The sequence below is a fragment of the Uloborus diversus genome, chromosome 1, assembly GCF_026930045.1.
Source record: "Uloborus diversus isolate 005 chromosome 1, Udiv.v.3.1, whole genome shotgun sequence".
NCBI lineage: Eukaryota > Metazoa > Arthropoda > Arachnida > Araneae > Uloboridae > Uloborus > Uloborus diversus.
Window position 1 is genome coordinate 35,409,708 of NC_072731.1, and position 18,432 is coordinate 35,428,139.

Genomic DNA, 18,432 nt, shown 5'->3' on the forward strand with positions numbered 1-18,432 from the left:
GTACGAGTATATTAGACGGAATAAAATATTCATATTTACTTTGAAGTTTGGTCGTAATATTTTAATTAGTATTAAAATTATAATGTATCATGTGTGTCCATGTTATTTTTTGTCACCCTGTATATTAATTTTCGTTAAAATTAACTTCAATTTTAATATTAAAATGAAAAAAAAGTAGAGTATTTTTTTGAATAATTTTGAAAATTTTTGGTATTTGTTTGAACCCCAAAAACCATTTCTTGCTTACGGCACTGAACGGCATGTTACGACAGCTTGTTTCTTGGTTTAAGTATAGTTTAAGTTTACTGATGCAAGCTCATCAATGGATGTTATTGCGTCAAATTGAGGATGTGAACGATACTAAAAATTGTCACAAAGAAAGTTTTAGTTCAACGTTTGAAAAGTTGTTTAATGAGTGGAATAATTTTGAATGTCAACTTTTTTCGTGGATTCCCTGTTTTTTTCTCAATAATACAGTTTGAATGCAACATTCAATTATTTTTAATAAAAGTGCTTTTTTGTGTTAAAATTTTTTTTTCGACTAAAAAAAGCAATTTCAAAATCAATACAAAGTTTTTCTAAGCATGTACACCTCGTTTCAAACAAGATATTGAAATTTTAATGATGTGCGTGGCACCTAGTTTTACTATGGCAAATACAGTAAAACCTGTAAAGTTGACCACCCTTGCGAAAGTTGACCACCTGTCTAAGTTGACCGCACACAGAATCTCAGGCACAGAATTAGATCTATGGCATATAATTTAACCTCTATAAGTTGACTACCTGTTTAAGTTGACCACTAAAGTAGTGCACCGCAAGTGGTCAACTTACACAGGTTTCACTGTACATCATTTATATCACTCTTCATGGATGAAAGCTGCATTCTCAGATCAGGTTCAACACTATGTCTGTTGTGATATTTAATTTTTGTTGACGCATAAGTTGAGAACATACATTTATAGTTTCAAATGTTAAAAATGTCAACGAGGAACTTTGTGACAATTGAGAACATGTATATTTTATACTGCACCAGAATTTCACTGATCATCATGGCATCAATATAAATTCCGGTGCAAGGAAGGATCAAGTGTAATTTCAATAAAATTGCTTTCGTGAGCAGTTATAATTCAAGATTAACATTGACAATAAATGGCTTTTCAATCGACTATTGAAAATTTCTCCTCTAATCAGTTGGAAAATACTTGTCAAGTACTTCACTCAAACCTTATTTTTGAAGTGTCTAGTTTGTACGTTTTGAAAAAAAAAGAAGAAAAAAAAATGGAAGCTTCGAGAAACCCTTGAGTAATCTCCATGAAACCCATGATTTTCCGCGGATCTCAATTTAAGAAATGCTGTAGCCCTATTCCTTTCTGTGCTAATAAAAAGTGGTTTTCTACATTGCTTTAGCTACTTCAAGATCAATATTATTAATCTTATTTGAACTGTTCAAATGAGTAATGACATTACTTTCAATCAAAATTGTCCGATTATTTATCGATATACACATACCTTGTTATGTTTATCAGTTACCAAAGGAAAACAATTGTTAATACTTTAAGGCTGTTTTATGTAATAATCAGCTTTAGCTTGACAGATAGAAATGAAAATTTATTGATCTTCGAAACCATTCATTTTGAGCTATCCGAAATTGAGTTTCTTCACCTCTCCCCTTGTCTTTTAGGTAATTGCAACTTGTTCTCGCGGATAAAACCATTTTTCAAAGCAATGATTTCTGTATATCCATTAATCGTGCCCGTAACTGTCATGTTCTTTATTGCGCCTAGTCACAATTTGTTCAAAGCCTTATTTTAGTTTAAGAATTCTTCCGAAGTATTTTATTGGTAATACTGAGGAAAAAATGTGATCGTTCCTGTTAATGGGAAAGTAAGCAATTCAAATAGAGATTCAGCGATGGGTTTTACACCGTAATCCTTAAAATCGTATTGAGTGATTATGCTTTGACATTAATAAAATGTGTTAGTTTTATATTTTTGAAAGATAACTCATGTATTAATATTATAGAAAATATTTTAAATAATATATTACAGCTTTACGATTTTATTGGTTGAAAAGGAAGTGTAGAAGGAATATGCAAGTTCTAGAAAATATTATAAGCGTTAAGAAAATTAAAACTTAAAAAAGCTTAAAAGCTTGACTGGTTCGTACCGTCTTTTGATTTCTGCAAAAGAAAGTTACAAGAGCGGGGGTTTGGGGGAGGAGGGGTCTGTAACCCCTCAAAACCTTTGGTTTTAAGCCCTATTAATTAGTGCAATATACGTATATGTCAAATCTTTTTGTCTGCTCCCTTCGCCTAGGAAAAAACTCCGGCTATTGAAGAGATGTAACTAATATAACTAATTACTATTTGATATTCATCCTGTTTGCAGAATATTCTACTCATTATTCTGTGCATTTTTAAATTTACGTGGATCATGTTGTGTGAACTTGATGTAGATAAAACGCGAATGAGCATACATTTATCAATAATATATTTTTAGAAAGTTAGAAAAACTATACATAGTTTCATTTATGTGTAATTTAATGAAATTAATTGTAGTATTTTGAAATCAGGGCTTTTTTTTTTAAAGCGAGATACTTAAAAAATGATTTTTGAACAAAAATTAAAATGTGAAACAAAAATTCAGCTTGTCCCCAATTTCTTCTGCAGAAGTCTTTTATTACCTAGGGTAAGAAGGAAGTTTTCTTTCGTCAGCAAGTCGGTGCTTGACTTTTTCACGCGCTCTATGCTTGAGCTCGACTGTATATTTCTATATAGGAGAAGGTTGCTGTCAATGAACCACATAACAATTTTCGAATTTTTTGGAAAGGAAATACAACTCAAATTTCACTTTAGTTATAGGAACAATTTCTCAGTATATTTCTCTTTTAATAATAATATTCACTTTCATGATAAATATGCACAATAAAGAATAAAAATTAAAAATAAATATTTTAGCATGTGGTCCATTCATGGCTACCGGTTGCTATGGATGGACCATCGATACCACATCCTCAAATTAAAAAATCAATGCGCAAAATACAAATATTTGTAACAGGTGATCAATAAACACTATAAATAACAATAAGTTATAGAAAAATAGATTTATTTTCGAGAATGTTTTAATTTTGGATAAGAGGAACATAAAAAAAAACTCCAACACTCACACAACACACAGCATCACACCTCGGTCACCACTTGATATTTTACTGAAACCAGAAGCCTAAGTCTCAAACTACCAGAGACTGCAATATTAACAGACTTTTTGTCTTAATTAAATCTGTGGGACATGTTATCTTTCTCAGCCTCTTGAAAGGCCAATTCCCTCAATTTTTCATAAGTAATTCCAAAATCTTCTTCTCTAGTTTCAAAATATGTTTCACTAATCTTATTCCTATTTCGGAGGGCTTATCTCCTAAATTTTATATAAGTGACTAAGGTAACAACAAACCGGTTTTTATCTTCCATGCGACTGTTTAAAGTTGCTTTCAGGACTATATTGTCGGCAGACTTTGTTAAGATCTACCACCATTTCTGTAAGCTACTGTAGCACGTTACATGCTTTCACTTGTCCACTGGCCATAAATGCCTCACTTGCCAAATCGATTAGCTCCATAAAGCAAAAAGTAGAGAAAAGTTAAGGAGATGATGGCGTTATCCATAGGGGAGTGAATAGGCCCTCGGGTTACATTTTCTGCCATCATATGGTCAGAAATATACTGAACCAAAACTTTAAGATAAATTCACATGCTAAGCAATGATTAAGCACTATTAAAGCAGAAATGAGGATTTTTTTTAAAAAAGAAAGTGGAGTTAATCGGTTTGGCAATTGAGGCATTTATTTTACTATTTTTTACATTTTTATGGAGCAGCAAAAGTATTTGAAACTGTATTATTATGTTTTAAATTTTTAATAAATTTTATAAAGAAATTTGCCTTGAAATTATGATAAAGTATAAGAGTATTTTCATGAATTACTGAAATTATTTTTTTCATTGTCATATTTATTTTAAAACAATTGAGCACTTTTCAAAGGTAATTGAGCTGAAGTTATAGCAATATTTGTCATTTTCCCCCAAATGAAACACTTTGTCTCGTGGTCCATTCATGGTAACACCTGGTGATCCAATGATAGCAACTGCTTCATTTTGAATATTCTTATAAGTGTTACTGCTGTGACGAATCATGATGAAACATAAAGGGGAATTGTACTTGAAAAGGCACTCTTTTAAGTCAATGTTCACGTTTAGATGATCAGTGATATTCAAAGCATGTTATAACTAAATGAAAATCTCAATAACTAGTAAAATAATGGTAGAAATTTTTTCTGACCGATTCACAATATGATTAAATAATTTTAGCTACTTGACGACACTGCAGTGATTGTTTTCAGACAAAGGATGGTACTAAAACTGATTACGCATCTGCACAAACTCTGGTACGGGAAATATCTTCGCGGTCTAGTCATAGAACCGGTTCATTGACGGCAACCTTCCTCTATGTACGAGTATGTATCTAAACGAGCTGATGTGTGCATCACATGACTTCCTTTTACACCAATTTAATGCTATTTCCCTATTATTGCAATTTTAATGGGATTCTCTCTCTAACTCTTTAAATATCACTAGCAATGGCCACATTGAAAGCAGATTAAAAAAAAAAAAAAAAATCGCCAAATTTTTCGCCAAGTTGGCGACAAAACTTGGCAACCAAAAGACTGGCGATATATCGCCAAGTGACCGCCAAATTATAACACCACTTGAGTTTGCATCGAAATTAACAATGATTTCCCCCCAAAAAGGTGCAAAAGACCCCTTTAGAAACACCCGAATGCAACCAAAATAGGAGGTGCACAACTAGACCCCACTACGAGTCTATGTACCAAATTTCAACTTTCTAGGACATACCATTTTTGAGTTATGCGAGATACATACGCACATACGCACATACATACAGACGTCACGAGAAAAGTCGTTGTAATTACCTCGGTGATGGTCAAAATGGATATTTCGCGTGTCTATACATTCTTAGGCACTTTTCCGCATGTGGTCGAATCGAAAAAAAAACTCAACATTCATTTGGGGGTGAGCAAAATGGAAATTAAGGGCGATTTTTGAGTGAAAATTTTTTCGCGAATGCAATACTTCCTTTTTTGTAAAAGGAAGTAAAAAAGCTTAGAAACTGCTCTAAAAATTGTGTTGCATTTTTTTTCTTCGAATAATGAGTATCAGACGGAAAAAACAACAGAGATTACATCATTTAAAATGACGTAAAATAACGTAATTCTTCAAATTACGAAAAAGGTACATAAAAAATTTAAAAGTGGACTTTCATTTATTATGTTATAAGGATTGAAAATATGTTAAGTTTTCAAGATTCGAATAAAATGTAGCGAAGGTATAAGCGTTTATTCGAAAACGTATAATTTATACTTAAGGGGAGTTGTGGGGGAAGCTCAAGGGGTTGGGACTTGAGAAAATACTCTCCTCATTATGTACTAACAACTGACAAAAATTCAGCTTGCCGCTAATTTGTTCCGACAAAAACCCTTTATTGACTGGGGCATTTCATTGAGATAAAAACCCTTGCATTAAAATTTCTACAAAAAATAAAAAAGTCGATGCTGAAGTAAAAGTGTCTACAGGTAAGGGTCTACTATGTATCTAAATATTTGAATTTTATCTGTTTATATCTGTTTAACAACAGAGCGTTTATTTCTGTTTATTTGTTTACAACAAGGAAATTGGTTTACAGAACTTGAATAAAGTTTTGAAACATTGTTTTAAACCAAAATTGTGAAAATGAAGGAAATAATAATAGCTACCGCTTACAGAAATAAATATTTATAAACTATTAGCTAATTCTGAAATACAAAATTTAAAAAAACATTTGCTCATTTTTTTTTTTATCTTAAGGTTGATGAAAAAATTTTGGTTTCAAAAATAGCTGTAATTGTCATTAATCGGCATCGTCGATTATCTGTTAATTAATCGGTAACCATTCAATTTGTTTATCAGTGTATCTTTAACTGTTAACGATTTAAAAGTAGTTATAATGAAATAAATTTCATCAAGGTGAATATAGTATTGCCAAAATATGTAGCAAAAAAAAAAAAAAAAAAAAAAAAAACGTATTTTTACACACTGCTAAAATGAGTTTGAGACATTGTTTCATTTATTTTATTGTTTTCTCAAGTAAAACTTCTCACTAAAAAGTGATAATTCTTCCCTTTGTAAACATTGGTCTTATTTACACTCTTTCAAGGGAAAATTGTCTAGGAAGAAGGGGGGGGGGGAGTCAACACTGATGTATGTAAATCATAAAAAATCATTTGAAAAATATTTATAAATTTAGCTTCTCTATTAACTTAATCGTTTCCTGAACATCTGTTTTATTTTGCCTTTTCTCACTATATATGTTATCAATAAAATAAGCAACGATGAAATATAAGCTCAAGCGAATTAATTACAGTTATAATCTAAAAAAAAATTAATTTAAACGCGAAATTTATTGGTTTATAATGAATATATTTTCTTGCGGTTGGAGAATACTAATTATTTCTTTTATTGTAGAGCAAAATAATGAAATACTAATTGCCAAAACAGCCAGTGTTCTAAACGTTAAAAACTGCTCGTAAGTTATTTTCAGTAAAAGAAAAAAAATCTGGATTATAATTTTTGACTAATTAAAGTAAGTTTTCTAAAATGCCGAAATGAAAATTTTCTTACTTCCAAAATTAAGTTGGAAATATTTTTAATTAATGAAACCCGAAGTTTGAAAAATATTCCCCTCTTAAATTTATTCCATTCAAATTGTTTCGGTGAGTTATTGTTTTGAAAAGAATTTTATAATTGATATAGGGATATTGCTTCCTTTAATTGCATTTAAAGCTGGGCGAATTGATGAACTGATATTTATTAAAATCGGCTTGTTGGTTAAATTCTTATTTCGAAATTTTTTTCTCGAATTCTCAAAATTTAATCTGATCGTACTTTTATTGCAAATGCTTCGTTTAAGTTTGGGGTCAATTTACGTGTTTTGAAAGAAAAATAAATTTTGGCTTTAATTTTAAATCCGTTTTCGGAGTCTTTAGGAAGCAGTTTATGTGAAATTAAAAATAAGAATTTGTTGTAAGCTTGCGGAAGTAGTAATTAAATGAAAAATAACGATAAACTTAAAACTGTTTTTGAATGTAACTGTAGAAAAATCATTTTTGATTTTGTAAATGTCTCTTTTGTTCTTTCCTGTTTTACAGGGTGACAAGAAATAACTTAGACACAAATAATGCACCATAACTTTAAAAGCTAATGAAAATATTACAACCAAACTTCAAAACAAATATGAATGCATTATATCGTCTAATATATTTACAAATTTTCAAAGTGGCTACCTTGAGGATTGATACAGAGCTTTAAACGTGTCAGAAAATTTTCGGCTACTGAGCCGCAAATTTTATCCCATCCCTTGCATAAGTATTTCTTTAGTGATGCCAAAGTTTTAGGAGGTTTAGCACACATCCTTGTCTCCAGGACCTTCTTGCACTGTTAAACTGCGTCAACGACCCCAATCTATTGGTTTGGGGTGGGATACGTGCTAGTGGGAAAATATCACTTGTTTTTGTTGAACAATTGATAAAATTACTCAAGAAACATATCACAAACGCATTTTATAAAATGTTGTCTTACCTTGGTCGCAAAAGTTCTTTGGAAACAAAGATGGACCTTCCAACAGGATTCCACACCTGCACTCAAAACTAAAGGCACCCAAGATTGGTGCAAGACACATTTTCTGGACTTCATTGGAGCTCAAGAATGGCCACCGTATTCCCCACATTTGAACCCAATGGATTATTCTGTTTGATCCATCGTGAAGACAATGCTGTGTGCTAAACCTCAAAAAACTTTGGCATCCCAAAAGAAGTACTTATGCAAGGCATAGGCAGAGCTGCCAACTTTTGAAAATCCAAAATCGTAGCAGGGTTTTGCTGTGGGGGAAGGGGGGGGGGGGGCGCAGATTTAAACAGTGATATGAATTGTGAACAATATAAAGAACAGAAACGATGCTCAACAAACTTCAAATATGATACATAAAATATTAATACGGAATAAAAAGTTTTATACAGAATAATTTAAGATGATAAAATACTGATTTTAAAAACTCAATTCTTGGTTATTAGCTGTACCTTTCACCCGGTCGTCATGTTTTTTTGAAGTAAAATGCTCGCGTCAATCATCACGACCACCACATTCAACTGAAAAATCGCTATTCCAAATAGTTCATCTTGCATAAATCTTCTTTAAAGATGAAATGAGGAATGGTCAAGTGCTTTTATATTGTTTTATTTTTTTTCTTGCGTTCTTGGGGTTATAAATGAAAAAAAAAAGAAAAAAAAAACAGAAAATCGTAATTTTTGGACCTGCTTTCGTAGCGTCGTAGTTTAAAGTTGTAGTTCGTAGAAACTGCGATTTTTTCGTAGCAGTTGGCAGCTCTGGGCATAGGATAAAATATCAGTAAGTGAGTTGCGGCATAGAGTCGAAAATTTTGTGACACGTTTAAAGCTCTGTATTAATCCTAAAATCAGCCGCTTTGAAAATTCGCAAATATATCGCAATAAATAATGTATTCATATTTATTTTGAAGTTTGGTCGTAATAATTTCATTAGCATTAAAGTAATGGTGTATTATGCGTGTCTAAGTATTTCTTGTCACCCTGTATATGTATTTTTAAGGTATGAAAATGTCTTACCAGCCTTTAAACTTTAAAGGTTTGCTTTTTGGAACCTTTAAAGGTTTGCTTTTTGGAACCTTTAATGTTTGCGTTTGGGAATCCTCCTAGTCGGTCGTAACCTAAATATTTTTAGTTGAATAGGTTCAATTCTCAAACATAACCGCAAACTTCTGTCCAACTTTTAGACATTTCAACACGGCGCAAAATTGAATATTTAGGTCATATCCTTTTTATATGTTTTTAACGAAGGGTTGCTTTGTTTATACCAATGAGTTTAGCTATTTTAGTATCTTCATTTACGTATTTTATTTTGCATTTTCTTAATTTTAAAAATTCGGATTTTTTATTTTCAATATCGTCATAGCACAATAATAGTTTTATTAATTTCTTGCAATAACTGCAAAAATGTGATCTTCATTCGTTAATTTCTTGGTATCAGGTGTTTACATTATTGGTTAATTGTTAGATTGGATTAAAACATCAAGAATAGTTTTAGAGGTATTTATATATCGGAACTTATTATTGCGCTCCAGTTCTGGAGCAGAAATAAGTTAGCACTTTCTGTGCGCTCCATTCCAATTGGAAATACCCAAATTGTCTTTAAGCGATTACAATAAACTGGAATAACTAGCGAAGGCGATTCTGATGCTAAATGGAACCACTTTAGAAATCCTTTTCTGAAATCCATTCTACTATTTGTCGCATTCACCAACCGATTCAAACTATCGTCAGATACCCGAATTGCCAATCGAATCCTTACCAGTAAGAACATACACAATGTAGCGAAGACGCGAAGTTGTTTTTTCTATATTAATACTGCGCTAGCAGAGAAACGACTTTTACAGATTTTTTTTTTCATTTTTGAGAATGAACATGCGAGATCCGTTGCTCCTGAATTGGTTTAATAGAAACACGATTCTCGTTAATATTTTTGGTAAAAATAAACAATAAAATTCTTTAGACTTCATTCTCAATATGTAAAAGGAAAAAAAAGTATCTCGAAGCTATTAATAGTTTTGAGAAGTTTACGAAACTTTGGAACGAGTTAACTAATGTAAAACATTTAGTAGAACTAAAGCTTTTGTTGAGGGCACGCATAGTTAATGATACACAAAAGGGGGAATTTTTTTAATGCCTAATACACAGTGTATAAAAAAGCGTTGCACTGATAAAGAAAATTTATTTTTAAGAAACTATTTAAGATGTGTGCATGTTCATTTGTTATTTTGTTCCTTATCTCATTAAGTTTTTTTTTTGTTTAAATTTATTTTTTATTATTTTTTTGATTTTTTTTTAAATCATTGGTACAATATTAGGTAAACTGCCGTGCTGAGCACAGATGTGGTACCTGCACATTTTGTCAAAATTGAGTTGTTGTCACCGGGTGGTCATTAGTAATTTAGTTTACCTAAATCTCAACTTTTTTGGTGATTCGTGAATGCAAAATGTGACAAATACTAAGCCTTTAAAGTGGTATCTGAGCTGTTACCCTCTTTTCATCAGTACTTATGTAGATACAACTTTTATACCTTAGTAAAGCAGCATATTTAATAACGTAGCAGTTTATTGTAACAGAGTATTAAAATTAATTTACCTTTGAATAGTTGATATAGGTCGATAATAAAAACTAATACAACTTTGCATAAATGTTCAGGTAAATATTCAGCTTTTTCTATTTAAATTTTTATTTTAATTACAAATTCTTAAAAATCAAATGCATATAAAATAATTAATCTATTCTATATATATATATATATATATATATATATATATATATATATATATATATATATAAAGAAAGAAAATAAAAAGAATCATTTCATTCTACGGCCAATTTTATTTTTATTTAAGTGTCTCCTGTCAAAATTACCTTCGTGCTCGGTAAAAATGAATTTAAAAAATAAAACATTATAAATGATAGCATCAACGCATTCTTTGAATGTGATGAACACAAAATTATTTTGTGTTACAGTTTTAAATGTCCAAAATTTTGAAAGTGGTGTTTTTCAGAAGGCAGAATCTGTTAGATTTGTATTAACAAAATAAAGTGACAGCAAAACCCAAGTAAAGCAGAGTATTATTTAATGATACATTGAGCGCGTTTTACTAATCTATTTTTGTCGTATCTGTGCTGATACCATTAAAAATGACTAGTACTAGTCACTTACAGTGAAATTAATCTAGTAAATGAAAAGGTTTTGAAGAGAAAATTTGTTGTAACTACATTTATTAATCTATATACATAAATGGCTACTTCTGTATGTAAGTATGTCCAGGGTAAACTATTGGACCGATTTTAACCATTTCTTCACCACAGATAGCTACATTATCAGGAAACAACATAGGCTATAATTTATTTCTGTAAATCATAGTTTAAAAAAGTTATGATGGAAAACAGTAAGGTAGACCGGGGCACGTTTAGGCGGTTTTTTTTCAATGAATTTTCTAATTTTTAGGTTTTAACTTAGGAAATGTTAGACATGGCGATTTTATAAAGCGGTTAATGAAGTCAAAATTGGTATATTCAGTTATTGCTCAGTTTGTGTTTTTAACTGTTAAAAACTAGATTTTTGAGTCCAAGTCGATTGCGTAGACTTACCCCGGATACGGGGCAAGTTTACACATATTTAGTTTGACATCTGACGTGGTTCTGTTAGTATTTTGAACATAATGTCTTACCATCGTTAAAATAAGCAAATTTATTGCAGACTGAGTAGTGCAAGTAAAAGTTGGGTCAATCCATTTGAAATCACCCAAAAAGAGTAAAATTTGTTGCTCAACATTTTTGATTTTCCTGATTCTTTTAGCATGGATTACCTATAGGTAGACATTAACAAAACTGCAATTGAAAAAAATTTACTAGCTATATTTTTTATTTGGCAGCCATTTTTAAAATGGCAATTTGGCAAATTTGACAAAAAACAGAGTTTGCGGAAAATTGTATTGCCAATTCATTTTTAAAGATATCAAAATAATTTAAAAACCAGTGTGTTAAGCATAAAATGTCCTTTAAATAGACCATATTTTTATTTTCCTATCATGCAGGAAAGTCAGTTAAACTCTTTCTCTAAAAATTCGAAAAAAAGTTAACAATCACTAATTTTTGAGAGCGTAAATTTTTAGGAAGGAAAAGAGACTCAGCAATATTATTTTATTTCTGTGTTTGAGTACTCATAGTACTACCAACAGCATAAAGTTTAGTCTTTAGAATGAACTAGTTTTTTTTCTACGGCTTTTCAAAAATGTCCAAAAACACGTTAATGCCAATTTTCGTAGTTTAATATCTGAAAAGGGACTGAATGAAAAAAAGTGAAAATTTTATAAAATGTTCTTAATACTAATAAGAATATCTCACAAAAAAATTATGACTGATATTCAACTACGTTTTGAGTTATAGAGTTGTGAATTTCAATAAAAACGCTACCTTTTTAAATACACTCGTGCAATGCTAAAGTAACAACTATAGGCTTAAAATTATTTAAACTGGCAAAGTTAGTTGATGCTTAAGTCAATAAAGTATCAACACATTGTTCATTTCTTCTTTTTTTAAAATACAGGACTGTAGTAGTAGTACTACCGGTAAAATGCTTGAACTTGCTCATATGTTTTATATACTACACTGTCACAAACTATAACACACACTAATGTTTTTCTATATATCTTTATGTAAAACTTGTAACTACTTGGCAGCTGTAATTTTGATTAAAGAGTTAAACAAATATGATATCTCATTGCACAGTTTATCAGTTATGTTGTGTGTTCTTCCAGACATTGTTGTGAGCTCCAATGAAGTAACTTTACGTACTATTTTTTTTGCGGGTACCCAAGCAGTATCATTTTTTGACAGTTGAAAGGAAGTTTTTGGTCCAGAAGGATGAAAGAAATGCACCAAAATATCATTGTTACCTTCACTTTTGTCTTCAACTTTTCCAAGCCACCACTTCTCATCGTATATACAGGCAACAAAATCATTATTTGTGAAAGACGACACATTTGTAAATAATATTGAAGTCTGATGATCATCAAATCTCGAGCCTGTAGAAGTAACAAAGCACCTTATTTCATTGTTACTTAAGGGAACATATCTGTGATAGCCTCTTGTACCTTTCACTGTTAAACAACATTCAAATCTCTCGGTCAGTGTTGTTTCCATTCGCTCAATTTCAGCTGAAGAAACATATACATATTTGATTCCAGTAATGTTGTTCCGACAGTATTTAAACATGTCTTGTGGAGTCAGGATTTGATCTGTATAAGGTCTTTGGAGGGATGCTCGTGTTACTTCTCGCTTTGTTGTTCCGCCAATCCCATCACAAGAGTTCTTCCCATGTGATGAGGCAAAGAAATTCCACTCGGCTTGCACACCATAATCGTTTTTGTGTTGGCAGACATTCACAAAGTTTTTCTTATTTTTGTATTGGCTGCTTGCGCCATCGCTGAAGTACACAACCATTTCAATATTTGGTATAATTTTCTTGATTTCCCTGATGAGGTGCTGTTGAAATGTGTACACAGCAGTTGTATTATGATCGAGGTGGTCGCTAATAACACAAATAGATTTGCAACTCACCGTTCCTTCCTTTTTGTAGTATATTACAAACGGATGAAGACTTGCTTGTGTATTAGTCCAATGAAAACTTTGTATTTCGTCCTGCACTGTGAATGTGAAGTTTTCTGCAAAATCACCAATCGCTAAACAGTGGTTATCTTCCAAGTTTTCTTTAGTTTCCCTGAAATGTTTAGCTTGAACTTTTGATATAAAATGATGGGATTTTAAAAGAGTAAGCTTATCAATAAGAGAATGCAGAAACTCTTCACTGGACATTACTTGTGTTATGAGCTCAGCTCTATCGGTTTGCACCCATTGTTTGAAAGCAACTTCATCAGGCAGATTGTCAATTTGATTTTGTAAGAGATCAAGCAGGGTATCTGGTCCAGGACATTTTGAACAGGTGTCAAGCATACATTTTTCATTTTCAATATCACATACCATGAAAGCTATGAGGTCTTTATAATTTAAATTAAGCTTTGCTCCTTCTATCATAAGCTTTGTGTTTTGGTGATGTTTGCAAACACATACACTATGAGTTCCTGATGAACCCGGAAGAACGCACCACTTTGGTCGGAAAGCGCAAAACATAGAGCGACTAATTTTGTGATTTGGATATTTCTGTTTATATATGCTGTAGAGTTCGTTGAGTGAGAGAAGAATTAACCTTTTCTGTTTTTGCACCTTGACATTGTCAATCATAGTTTAAACATATTCCTTTTTACCAGGGCATAAGCGACTATTTTCGTCATCTTCGTAAAACTCTTTAACACAGTTAATAATAGCTTCACTTATTCGGTTGCCCTGTCTTTTTGAAAGATGTGGCAAAATACCTTGATCCTTTACTAGCTGCCTAGTTAACTTTACCATGTATTCAGATGCACCAAAGTTCTCAACTATTTTTTTCTTTGACCATGAGCTTGGCAGTAGACTAATTATCTTAATTTTATCATCTTTACTAGACACTTTGAATTTTTCTTTTAGTTTAGTAATGAGTGCGTAGTACTCACTAATTGAAGTATCTGTTTCATTTAAACTCTGTGTTTCTAAGTCATTATGGAAAGATTCATCCAATTTTCGCTTGACTGTGCTTGTAATTTTATCAGTTTTTCTTTGCAAAGCTGACAGTCGTTGTTCTGTGTTAAGCTTTGTTATTTTACATAAAGGAGACAATTCCAAAGTTTCACAAATGGATTCCAATTGATACAACGGATTCTCCTCTACTAATTCAAAAGGGCCAGGAAGAAATTCAGGATCATCCTCAGCATTATTTTTTTCATCTTCGGGCAGTTTTTCTACAAAAAATTTTTGATGCGCAATTTGAACATAGAGCTTGTCCAGGAATTAGTTCAATGTTCATATTTTTACTTTTGGAAAGGTGTTCAATTAGTATTTTACGCAAACCGTTTTTGATTGGCCTTTTGTGGCTACCAAATGGGTCACAGCATTTTTTCCCAAAAATGTGGTTGTACTTGTGTAAATATTTATCTCTGTGGTAATGACAAATATTAGTAATTTCATTTGAAATTCTTAATTTTAGCAAACATTGTTCTTCAGATGGCAAGTCACATACCTTGATCAACTCTTTAGGTACTTCTTTGTTGTAGTGTTGTTTATGACACTGTTCACTTATTAGTTCACCCACAAAACAACTCATACCGAATACTTAAACAATCAATTAAATTCTTTAAAGCTAATATTAGGTGGATTTAAAAAAGCACAATAATGCAAACAGAAAAATACAATTCCAAAACTACATTCTAAAGCAGGACATGTTCACTAGTCAAATAACTATCACCCATAGGCGGATTTAGGCCGAAATATTTGGGGGTGCAACAATTCACCAAATTCCAAGCCACGCTTACTCTTTTGAACACTAGGTGGCAGGGCTGCACGGGGTCACTCAAAACTTCCGGCGGAAGTCTCATTTGTATTGCTTCTTACGACGAATTGCTCTGTTTACGTATCTGTAATTTGATTGAATTTTTAAAATTAATCATGAATTTCAAAGGCGCAAAATTTTCGTAAAAAGAGGGGATGTTGTTCTGCTTTCGGGTACAGCATGAGGACAGGAGCAAATAAGATGTCAGAAATAAAGATGTTCAAATTTCTAAAGGTCTTGATCGTCGAATCAAAGCCAATGCTTTAAATCGAAAGGATTGAATCTTAATGAATATTAAGTAGTAAACACACTTTGTGCGAGGTATTTACGAGCTGGAAACATTCACCTTAATTTCATCAGCTTTGTATTTTTACTGTAATGTGTGAAGATCTATATTGATCTATATTAAATTGATTATTAGAAAAACTCAACATGAACAATTTTTTATTTGCTTCCTGCAAAGCTGAAAGTTTCCAGTGTTTTGACGGGTTTCAAACAGTTTGATTTGTGTGATTAAAATAAAGAACCACTATTCATTACCTCATGAGAAGGAAACTTCCCATAGCTCGAACTATCAATAACTCGAACCATTTAGCCCGTCTCTTGGGACTTCGAGTTATTGACGGTACTTTAATATTAGGCGCTCTAATTGTAAACAAATTTAGATATTCGACAATCGGTAAACAAACACATTAATTAAAGTTATAGTATAGTATCATAGTACAGCTATTGGTATTACATTCAAAGCAATTTTAACGCAGGAGAAAGCACCCGGAGATTAAATTTAAATTTTGTTATCTTTCAATTTTTTTTATGCCTATATCAATCTTGCTACAGAAGCAAGTTGATTAAACAAAAAAAAAAAAAAAAAAAGTGATGAACAAATATGTAATAAAATATATTAATTATCAAACCTGAAAATTAGGTAGCAACTGTAATAAGTGTGTGTGAACTGAAAAGCTACTACAGGAGAATTGATTGAATATGACATCAAAACTCCCTGTCATAGCCATTCTGTGTGAACACAGTGCAGAAAAGCTTCCATCTTTGAAAAAATAGCTTCAACTTAAGAATAGGAATTACAATTCACAACGTAGTACTTGCAATCCAGTAGATTTGTGATTCTTGAAAGCAGACTTTGTATCAACTTTATTTCTGTTTAGGAGGTATTCATAAATGCTTATCATTGAAATCGCGGTAATGATCGACAAACGAAGACTCTTTTTTTTTTTCTCTCTCTTATTTCTGTATTTAAAGGATCAGGAAAATCAGATCCGTTTATCGACAATTTTTGAGAATAGCAAAGCCTATTATACTCATTTCATGCATTAAAATACGCAAAAGACATGATTCTACCTAGAACTGAAAGAAAACAAAATTGCCTGAACACTGTAAACATCAATCGTTAGCAATAGATTCGCCATCCATCTACTAAAGGATCGGTAAGGTCACAGCCATTGAAAGATAATTTTTAACAATAACTAAGTTTGTCTTTCTTGTTTAATACATTGAAATACGCAGGAGACATTATTCTGCTTTTTAAAGAAGCACAACAAAATCGCTTTCGCTATGAACACCTATCTCTAGCAATGGAGATTGGCGCTTAACCGGAAATAAGACTCGCTACTTCCGGTCTACATCAGTGGTTTATTTGTTTATTTAGGATATTTGGTGAATAACAGGGATCTGAGGAGGGGGGGGGGAGGGTTATTCCCGGAATAACAAGGCAGTGGCGAAATCAGAAAATAATTTTAGGGCGGACACACTTTTAAGTCTAAAAAACGCGATGTAAACCATATTTAGTAAGATTAGGGGATGGACAATTCTTAACATTTCAAACTGCAGAAAAAGTCTTAAACGAAAGTCGATATTAGAAGCAATGTTTGAATCTAGCTACTGGTTTGGAATGGGATTCACGCTCCAGAAAAAATTTGAAATAGTAGTTTTGTAAACGCAGTTTTACAGTTCTTGGTGATATTTTAGAGGCAAGAAAGGTACATGTGGCTCGAAGGCTATTTTTAGAAATTTTAGTCTTATAAATGTGATTATAGTTCATATTTATAGTTTGGGTTATGAATGAGACTCATAGACTGTCTCCAATCGATTTTTTGAAAAGCAGATAGAAATACGTAACCCCTCCCCTATCCCCCACGCTACCTCTTTAACTTTTCATAATTGAAGTTTCAAAAATACTACGGAGGACAATTTTTGCTGCTGTTACCGGACGGTGTGTTCTAGAACTCTCCCCTGGAAAATTTTCGAAATTGAAGTTCTTCTGCAATAATCCATGGTATTAAAAAAAAAAAAGATTCTCCCGCTTAAATATTTCGAAATAGTGGTTTTTAAAACCAAAATATTAACACTTCTTTGATGATAATAGAGAAAGGGGGGTCAGAGGCCCTTGTTCGAATATTTTCCAAAATTAAAGTCTAAACACATGAGTGTAAGACCATATTTGGTAACGTTAGGGACACTGCAGTTTTTCAAAACTGAAGCTCCAAAAACGCAATTTTAAACGATTTTCGATGTATTTAGGTGATTAGAAGATCTTCCTTGAAAATTTTGCGAAAGTGAAGCCCAAGAAACAAAATTTGAGATACTCTAATACCTTTAACTGGAGAAAGGGCTTTGGAGAAGCAACATTTTGAGGACTAATAGAAAAAATGAAAACAAAATAGAAAATAAATCAAAAAAAAAAAAAAGGGAGGGGGAGATATGAAAGAAAGAGGATATTGTGCGAGAAGGCACACAATTCGCCGCCAATAATCTGAAGCTGTTGAAAAATTTATATGTCAATATTTCTTTTTGAAATAGAAATTAAGAATTTTTCCCAACATTCTTTTTTTTTCCCCGTAAAATAACTGCGTTTTCCCAAAATGAGATCTTTTCTTCTCTTCAATAATAAAGAATATTTTTTTTTTAAAACATCTACTCAGCATTTTGTGGGGAGGGTCATTAGTCTTGTGCCCCCCCCCCCCTGTATGCACAACTGCAGCAAAATGTCCGGAAGTCCTCCTTCAAAAAATTTTGATTATTTACCTTAAAATTGTTGGTTTTCGGTTGATTTCGGTGTAGATTTTATTGATCAAGTTTCTTGCAATAGCCATGTTTTTTTTTTTTTGGACTTTATTAGCCATTGTTGTTTTAAAATAGAAGAGTTTGTATTGATATACGAATAAATACCCAATTACAGAATATGCAATTATTCTATACAATAACACAGCACTGAACAATAAATTGTTTGAGAAGTTTCTTTATTTGCATGAAATTATTTA

At 31.9% G+C, this 18,432-nt stretch overlaps 2 protein-coding genes across 3 annotated transcripts in view; one reads left to right on the forward strand and one right to left on the reverse strand.

The window, feature by feature from the left end:
• The window catches only part of LOC129234349 (ninein-like protein), a 206,242-nt gene that overhangs the window by 63,870 nt on the left and 123,940 nt on the right, over window positions 1–18,432 (forward strand). The gene's annotated exons all lie outside the window — the stretch shown is intronic.
• LOC129229248 (XK-related protein 6-like) overlaps window positions 1–18,432 on the reverse strand; it is a 72,651-nt gene that overhangs the window by 42,534 nt on the left and 11,685 nt on the right. The window lies entirely within an intron of this gene.